Genomic DNA, 8,361 nt, shown 5'->3' with positions numbered 1-8,361 from the left:
AAAAATGACCAAAAAGAGTTTCCAAAATCAAACAAGAAACCAATTTTTTTAGAAAGTGACCGATTTGTACTATATATAATTCTCATTCCTAAAATGTGAAAACTTACAATTGCCCAGTAAGCATTCTTTATTGGCTTAAATACAATTGTTAATCTTTTCAGTATTTACTGGCCTCTTTATCACATCGTTGAATTTTTCGCCATCACTGCTGCTCTCCCTACTAAGCAAGCCAGTCTCTCTCTCTCTCTCTCTCTCTCTCTCTCTCTCTCTCTCTCTCTCTCTCTCTCTCTCTCTTGTGGTTTATGATGTAGCACATTCATCGCTTTAGGTTCGATCGTGGGGGTGAGGACGGGGAGATTTGGGCATGGTTCCTAGAACCAATTTTGTGTGTATGAGAGAGAGAGAGAGAGAGAGAGAGAGAGAGAGAGAGAGAGAGAGGCGGATATTGTCAAAATAGTTACCAACTGACCATAATTTAAAACGTGTGGTCTCACTCGACTGTTACATCCACAGGTTTTCATCTCTCTCTCTCTCTCTCTCTCTCTCTCTCTCTCTCTCTCTCTCTCTCTCTCTCTCTCTCTCTCTCTCTCTCTCTCTCTCTCTCATACACACAAAATTGGTTCTAGGAACCATGCCCAAATCTCCCCGTCCTCACCCACAGGACGAAGTGCCCACGACAGAGATGAATGTTACGATATATTATATCAAATAAATAGACAGACTATTGATTTTTTTTTCTAAACTATGAAGCTTTGAAAATTCCCTGTGCTAGGTCTCCAACACATCCCATTGTGGGAACTTCTTTGCATACAAGATATGTGACACATGGAACAAACTGCCATCAGAAGTTGTAAACAGCAACGGCGTGGAAGAGTTTAAAAGAAAGCTAGACAAAATCATTAGAAGGACACAGTGAATAAACAGTAAAACCTGCTCCTAGAGATAGGTGAGCACACGAAATCTCCTCGGATGGACTAACAAGTCTTTGAGACATTCTAATCCTTGCAACTCCCAGGAAACAGTTAAAAGATGCGAGCAACTTTTGCCTGCGCTTTATTTCGCTATCAGTCCTTTTCAAGACAAACGTCTTCATTCAACTGAAATGTCATTGAGTCACATTACAAGGATTCACTAACATGGAGGATTAGAAACATGGACAGCTTGGCTGACTCTCATTTATTTATTATTCATTTACTTATTTATTTGACAGCAACATTAAGTGCGACTCGTAACTTTCTTGGCAACTATATTCTTTCGATATGATGAAGTCCTCTGAAACTTGAATCCATTGGGCCGAAATGGATCGCGGCCGTTGATGGGCTGGATGCTGGGGTACAGATTAGGCAGTGAATCGGAAATAATCATCTTCCAATTCGTAATCTCCCATTTAATGTCGTCGCGCATTCCAATTTTCGCCTACAATGTCCTCCATTTTTCACCAATTTATAATGCCGTACTTTATGAGACGCTACGATGAGTTCCCTCAGGCTATCCCTTCTTTTTTTTTATCCTGTATTGAGAGAGAGAGAGAGAGAGAGAGAGAGAGAGAGAGAGAGAGAGAGAGAGAGAGAGAGATGGGAATGTGGTGAGGGGAGGGGAGGGGAGGGAGATAGAGATTTAATGAAGAAATCTCTACCAATGATTTTCGGCCACCCTCGTGCAATTAGATTCCACATCCTAATCGATGATATTTTCCATCTTCTTTTGATTCACCTTTATTTTCTAGTTCATTTACTTGTTTTTCACGCAAGGTTTTTTTTTTTTTTTTACACTCCAGATGTCAATTTGGTAAATTAGTGGCCTTTGAATATTAGTCAGTATGGAAGTTTTAACATTCTTAAACATAATAACAACTCATACCAAGAAACCATAACATATATGATATTTTAGATGGAGGACACGGAAAATCCTAACATTTTTAGCCCGTCATTTTAACCCTTTTTAACCTTTCAACGTTTCCATACGTTCAATCAATTGTCAACTGTGACAAGCCGCGTCACTTTCCCCAGCAGATTAATACTGATGTTAACGGGAATGATCGGGATGTACATAGCATCGTTATCTGCCAATAGACCCGAAGACTTAGAGGACTGACCAATTAGCCAGACAGAATCAGACCTGACGAAAATGAATATAAAGGCGGATGCTCCGAGTTCTCCGTCTGTTCAGTATTCAATGCTCTATTAACCGTATATTGAAGACATGATAACGAGACGGCAATGGTACCCACAAGCTGTGTGAGTATGTGTGTCAGTACGTACTGGTGTGGATAACCACCTTATCATGAAGATAAGAATAATTAAAGAATTTGCGAGTTGCTTCGTCATCCGAAGACTGATGGTTTAAGCAGCCAAATGCCGGCCGCCGGCCCCCCCCACCCAACAAACGCATCTTAGTTTTACCAGACCACTGAGCTGATTAACAGCCCTCCTAGGGCTGGCCCGAAGTATTAGATATTTTTTACGTGGCCAGGAACCAATTGGTTACCTAGCAACGGGACCTACAGCTTACTGTGGGATCCGAACCACACTATACCGAGAAATTAATTTCTAATCACCAGAAATAAATTTCTCTGATTCCACGTTGGCAGAGCGGGTAATCGAACTCGCGACTACCACATCGGTAGGCGAGCACGTAACCCACTCGTCAAACGATGAATTGCTAACCCAAGTTCGAAGGAAGGCAGTAAAAGGTAGAGAAACCAAAGACAAACAATTATATATAAAGAGAATCCACGACGGTAACTACATAGGATAATTACTTTGAGCAGCGCATATATAATTCGGAGGTGTTAGGATGGAGATGGTGACCTAGAAAGTACTGGATAGATGGAGAGAAAGAGAAACTGGATAGGAAGGTTTTTAAAATCCTGGGAGCCATCCACCTCTGTGCCTGAAAAACAGAGACGAATGGCACACTATGTGGTCGTAGTTCAAAGCACTGCTGATGCATTCTCTATGCAGGTGTATGAAGCTGCAAATACTAGGAAAGCTTTGGCTACATATTACCTATAGGACCGCACTACTGAGTTGGATATCGCATGTGCTTAATTTCAGCAGTCGTTACTGCTGTTAAATCAAAGCTTTCTTACGCCAGCACAGGCTCTTGTTCCGTGGACAGCCCAATTCAGGTCCAACGACGATCAAATATTAAAACTATGCCCATTTATTTTAAAAGGATGGAGAAGAAATTGCGTCCACCTGGCTGAAGAGCAGGTATATTTTATCATAACTTTATTATCATCGTTGTTTTATATGTGGAAAAATTCCTATGGAACAAACCAACCCACAATTAATTGACAAAAGGGGCTACCAAAGTGAAAAAGTGAAAACTGAAGCAATAAATCAATCAATAAATAAAGACATGAATTAAAAGATGCTTATACATATACACACATATAAATAAAGGCAAAATCCACGAAGGAAAGTGAAACGTGGATTTTGCCTTTACTATATATTCATTACGATCCAGATCTTCGTGATTCAGTTATACATAAGCACACACGCACACACGTACATATATAGTGTGCACATACACTTACACACATAATATCTTCGCAATCAGCCAAACAGGTTCGAAAAACAAAGGTAACGATGACAACCTTATAAGGATAAGGACCTAAGATAATCATAAGGTACTCTACTTATATATACTTTCAATGTAAGTATAACAAACAGAAATAATGAATCACTCTATGTCTCTGTCTACTAACGTATAATAATTAAATAATGGACTAATAGTCTTACATCTGAAAGATTGAGTCTCTCATCCGATTTATGATAGATTTTGCCTTTATTTATATGTGTGTGTATATATAAGCATCTTTTAATTGATTTTTCTTTATTTATTGATTGATTTATTGCCTTCCTTCTGACTGATAGCGTGGACTGGTTTGCGAATTCTTCTCCTCCATCTAACTGATCATGCAAACTGTAAACAGAACAGGATTTAAAGTCTTCATCTGGCAGACAGCGCACACTGAATAATGAATTGTGTCTTCCAACTGACTGATAGAGCATAATGAATGAAGAATTTTGTCTTCAAAATGAATGATAGCGCATACTGAACGGTGGATTTTGTCTGCCACATGACTAATAGCGCACACTAAATGGCGCATTTTCTTCCAAATGACTGATAGCGCATACTGAATGAAGATTGTTGTTTTCAAAATGAATGATAGCGTATAGTGAATGGTGGATTTTGTCTTCCAAAAGACTGATAGCGCATACTGAATGGTGGATTTTGTCTTCTAAAAGACTGATAGCACATACTGTATGGTGGATTTTGTCTGCCACATGACTGATAGCGCATACTGAATGAAGAATTTTGTCTTCAAAATGAATGATAGCGCATACTGAACGGTTGATTTTGTCTGCCCATGACTGATAGCGCATACTGAATGGTGGATTTCGTCTTCCACAAGACTGACAGCGTATACTGAATTGTGCATTTTGTCTTCCAAATGAATGATAGCGCATCCTAAATGAAGAATTTTGACTTCCAAATGAATGATACCAAACTGAATAAAGGATTTGAAGTCTCCCATCTGAAGGGTGACGCACACTGAATGACGAATTCACAGTGTTCTATCAGACTGACAGCACCGAGGAGAAAGGGCAAAAGTCAATGCGCGCACACACAGACACCCACACACACAGCAGGCATTCCAACCGCGAACCTAAAACCGACGTGAAGCCAAGCCCAGAGGAGAGAACACGGAATGTACAAGCCGCCTTGTGCGGCATCATGAACCACGCCACCAGACACAGAAGCCATAGGAGTGGGTATATAATTCCGGGCACCCTACTGCCTTTGCTAAACGGCTCAAGGCTAAAGATTGCTCGGATTTTTTTTTCTTTCTGTCTTTATTTTTGACCCCATCTCGTTTTTGCACAACGCACGATATTAGTCAGGAGCATGACGGCGGATCATATAGCGTCAAGATGTAGATGTCGTTTATACTTTTGAGAAATGCAAATATAACAGTATAAACTGCTCATGAACACATGTGAAGAGGCAAGTAAGACTAAGGTTTCACCTTCGACGGGAGATGAAACGAAACTACCGATATATGGAGCAAGAGTATATATAGGCTTAAGTACAAATCACACCCAGAGTCAAAATCATCTCTAGTAGGTATAAGGAAACTGAAATCTTCAACAGGCTACAAATGTCGCCGACACCAGAGTCTCTGGTCCAAAAGTGGCAACCCCGAACCCATGTTTTTTAATACGGAAGTACAAGGGAAGGTACGAAAATTCGGGATATTATAATAGAGGAACGGAGAAAATCCAACCTTTTACCTACATTCTCCCTTATAAAAGGATCTGCTATTTCCATCCTAACCATGTTGACTTTAAACTTCCTCTCCTCTCAGAACTAAATTTTTTTTTTCAATTGACTTGTACAGACTCCCTGTATACATGTAAATAAACATATACAGAGTAATTATGTAAATAACTTTTCATAAAAAGAAATAGAAGTGGACATTGGGTAAGGTTGCACACAGGGAGTACTACCACTATGTTAAATGAATTTATGAAAGCATCTCATGAAAGGTGAACTCAGATGAAGATAGTGTAAACTTAACTAAGAAAACCCCATTGTGACTTTGGTAAGCAGATGATAACAGATGCTTCTCAGAAACGGCTGCTGAAAATATTTTATAGAATACTCATATATCATTATCATTCACAGAATGCAAACTCTTAAAATGTCAGAGAGAAAACTATTTATGAAAAGAAGCACAACAAAGCCGAGCGAAGAGAAATATGGTTAAATATGGTAAAATATACTAACGGCACTCTAACGTTTCCACTTGAAATCTCCCGTTATCGAAAGTTTAAACACGGCTTATTCATGGTTGAAATCCCAACTCCTTGACCTGGCTGCACCCATAGTAGGATGGATAGTCTTGGGGGGCATTTCGTATGGTTAATTGCTTCGTTTCATTCAGCCCTAACTGCGTCGCTTCATTGTACATATTTGACATTTCTTGGTTATACATTCCAAATTTACTGTCACGGGCTTCATTGCCTCATGTGGCGAAAGATTTTCGGTCATAGATTTTCTTCAAGTAACATGACGCCTGATGTCTGAGATGCAAATGAAGTAGCAAGGCCTCTCCGTTGCATTTCTCTCACTGAATGATGAATGGGTTATGCGATTTTTTTGTAAGACATAATCTAATCAATTGTTCTCTATTTTCGTTCAGTCTCTCCCAGACATTCCTTGCCCATTGTTCATTGTTCCTGTCAACATCTGCATTCTTGACACCAGTAACAATTCTCATTTCTCCTTCTGGCATTTCATCCGTAAGATTCTGCAGTTCAATATAATTGACATCTCCTTTGTGTATAGCACTGTTTTGATTTAAATCTTGCCAGCAGTTTTCGATTGCTCAATGTTCTAATGTTGGTCTGCATTTGATGCTAAGACCATAACTATTCCTTTTGTGCTAATTTCATCTACACAGAAACCGAAAATATCGCACAGCCGTTATCGAAAGAGGAACAAAATTTCTGAGGAAATTTGGGATCTACAGAGGATCATAAGTTGGCAGTTACCACAAACTTGTCGTCACACTAAAGCTGAAATTACAGTAGCTAAGTATGAGCCAACTGGGGTCTTTAAGCTGAAAATCTTGAGGCTTTTGCATTAAAATGTCGAAATAGATTATTAGACACCATACCTAAAGATTGTTTGTTTGTATGGTGTTTTTACGCTGCATGGAACCAGTGAGTATTCAGCATCGGGACCAACGGCTTAACGTGACTTCCCAACCACGTCGAGAGTGAACTTCTATCACCAGACATACACATCTCTGACCCCTCAATGGAATGGCCGACCTCCCTAAAGAGATACAGAGAATCAACGAGGACCTATTTCTAGAGACCATACCTATGGAGATGCAGACAATCCATACCTATGGAGATGCAGACAAGGGGGATTGGAATGACGTCCAAATGTACATCTATATCAGTCTGCTGGAAAATAAGACTTGGGATGCCATAGAAAATAAACAAAAGCAAAAAGCAACTGCAGCAACATTTCATGGAGGAAATGAAACCACAAAGTAGAACGTGCTAAGTACTCGAGTCTGCACAGTGAATTTAAAGTATACGAAGCTCAAGAGAGGATCAGAGAGAATGTGTGGGGGAAAAAATGCTGAAGATGGTAGCACAGACCATGTTTTGAGGGAATGACTTTGGAGTTGTGGCAGCCCACAGAATTGCTGATAAACTATCCATTGGTGAAAAAGAAAAGAGGAAAATATCTGTCAAAAGGATGGATGAATCAATAATGATATCAGAAGAACAAAGAGAAAGCCGAATGAATATTTTTTTTGAGGTCATGAATAAGAGATAGCCTGATGAAGGGGAATTATATATATATATATATATATATATATATATATATATATACCCACACACACACACACACACACATATATATATATATTTATTTATATATATAATAGCTGACGTGACCGAATATGAAGACAGAAACTGATACAATGCTTAGAGATAAATAAGCTTGTTCAGGAAACGCGCGAGTTCATAGATTTTTTTTGTTAGGTAACTTTTGGTCGCTCTGGAAGTCAGTAAGTTAGTTATTATTTGTTAAACTAGTAGGTTTTAACTATATCAGATATTCTGACTGGCTCAAGCAGGCCTACTATTTGACAGCATTCGCCGAATATCCAAAGTTGTTAATAGGCTGGTCAGTTTATTTTTGTATTTTACGTCACTCTCACGATAACGTACAGATCCCTTTGAACACGGTTAAAACTCATGCTCTCGATCTGATACGTTAAAACTATTATCATCGAGATAGCACTGCTTATTAGGTAATCGTCTTACCGAAGTCAGCCTCTATAACAGCAACAGTACGTTGAATTGATGTTTTGGAAGAGAGAGCACTGAATGGTTGAGATCTGAGAGACTAAATAAGCATGAATGATTCATTATTGAGCGACTCAAAGGTTAGCAAATGATTAATGCAATCTGTTACCGAGTTTCCGGCATATATGCACATACACAAGGTTCACAATGTATATTCAAGAATAAAGAAATTATGCATCATTTCTATATAATTCTCACTGACAACGAGGTTCCTGAATCGTATACGTAAGGGACTTAACTCATATAGGGTGTCCATAAAGTCCCAGCACCATTAGAAGTATTTATTTCTTGCAATGGTACTGGGACTTTATGGACACCATGTATATATACGTATAACTGTAAAGATTTCACTCTTGATATCTTACTAAAATATAAAAAGTAATATTAAGAAATAATGACGCACATCTATGGCAGAAATAACACGTAGACATGAATTATTTCTTACATTCCTTACTTT

Source organism: Macrobrachium nipponense, chromosome 28, assembly GCF_015104395.2.
Source record: "Macrobrachium nipponense isolate FS-2020 chromosome 28, ASM1510439v2, whole genome shotgun sequence".
In the NCBI taxonomy this organism is placed as follows: Eukaryota; Metazoa; Arthropoda; class Malacostraca; order Decapoda; family Palaemonidae; genus Macrobrachium; species Macrobrachium nipponense.
Note: the sequence above shows the minus strand (reverse complement) of the source record.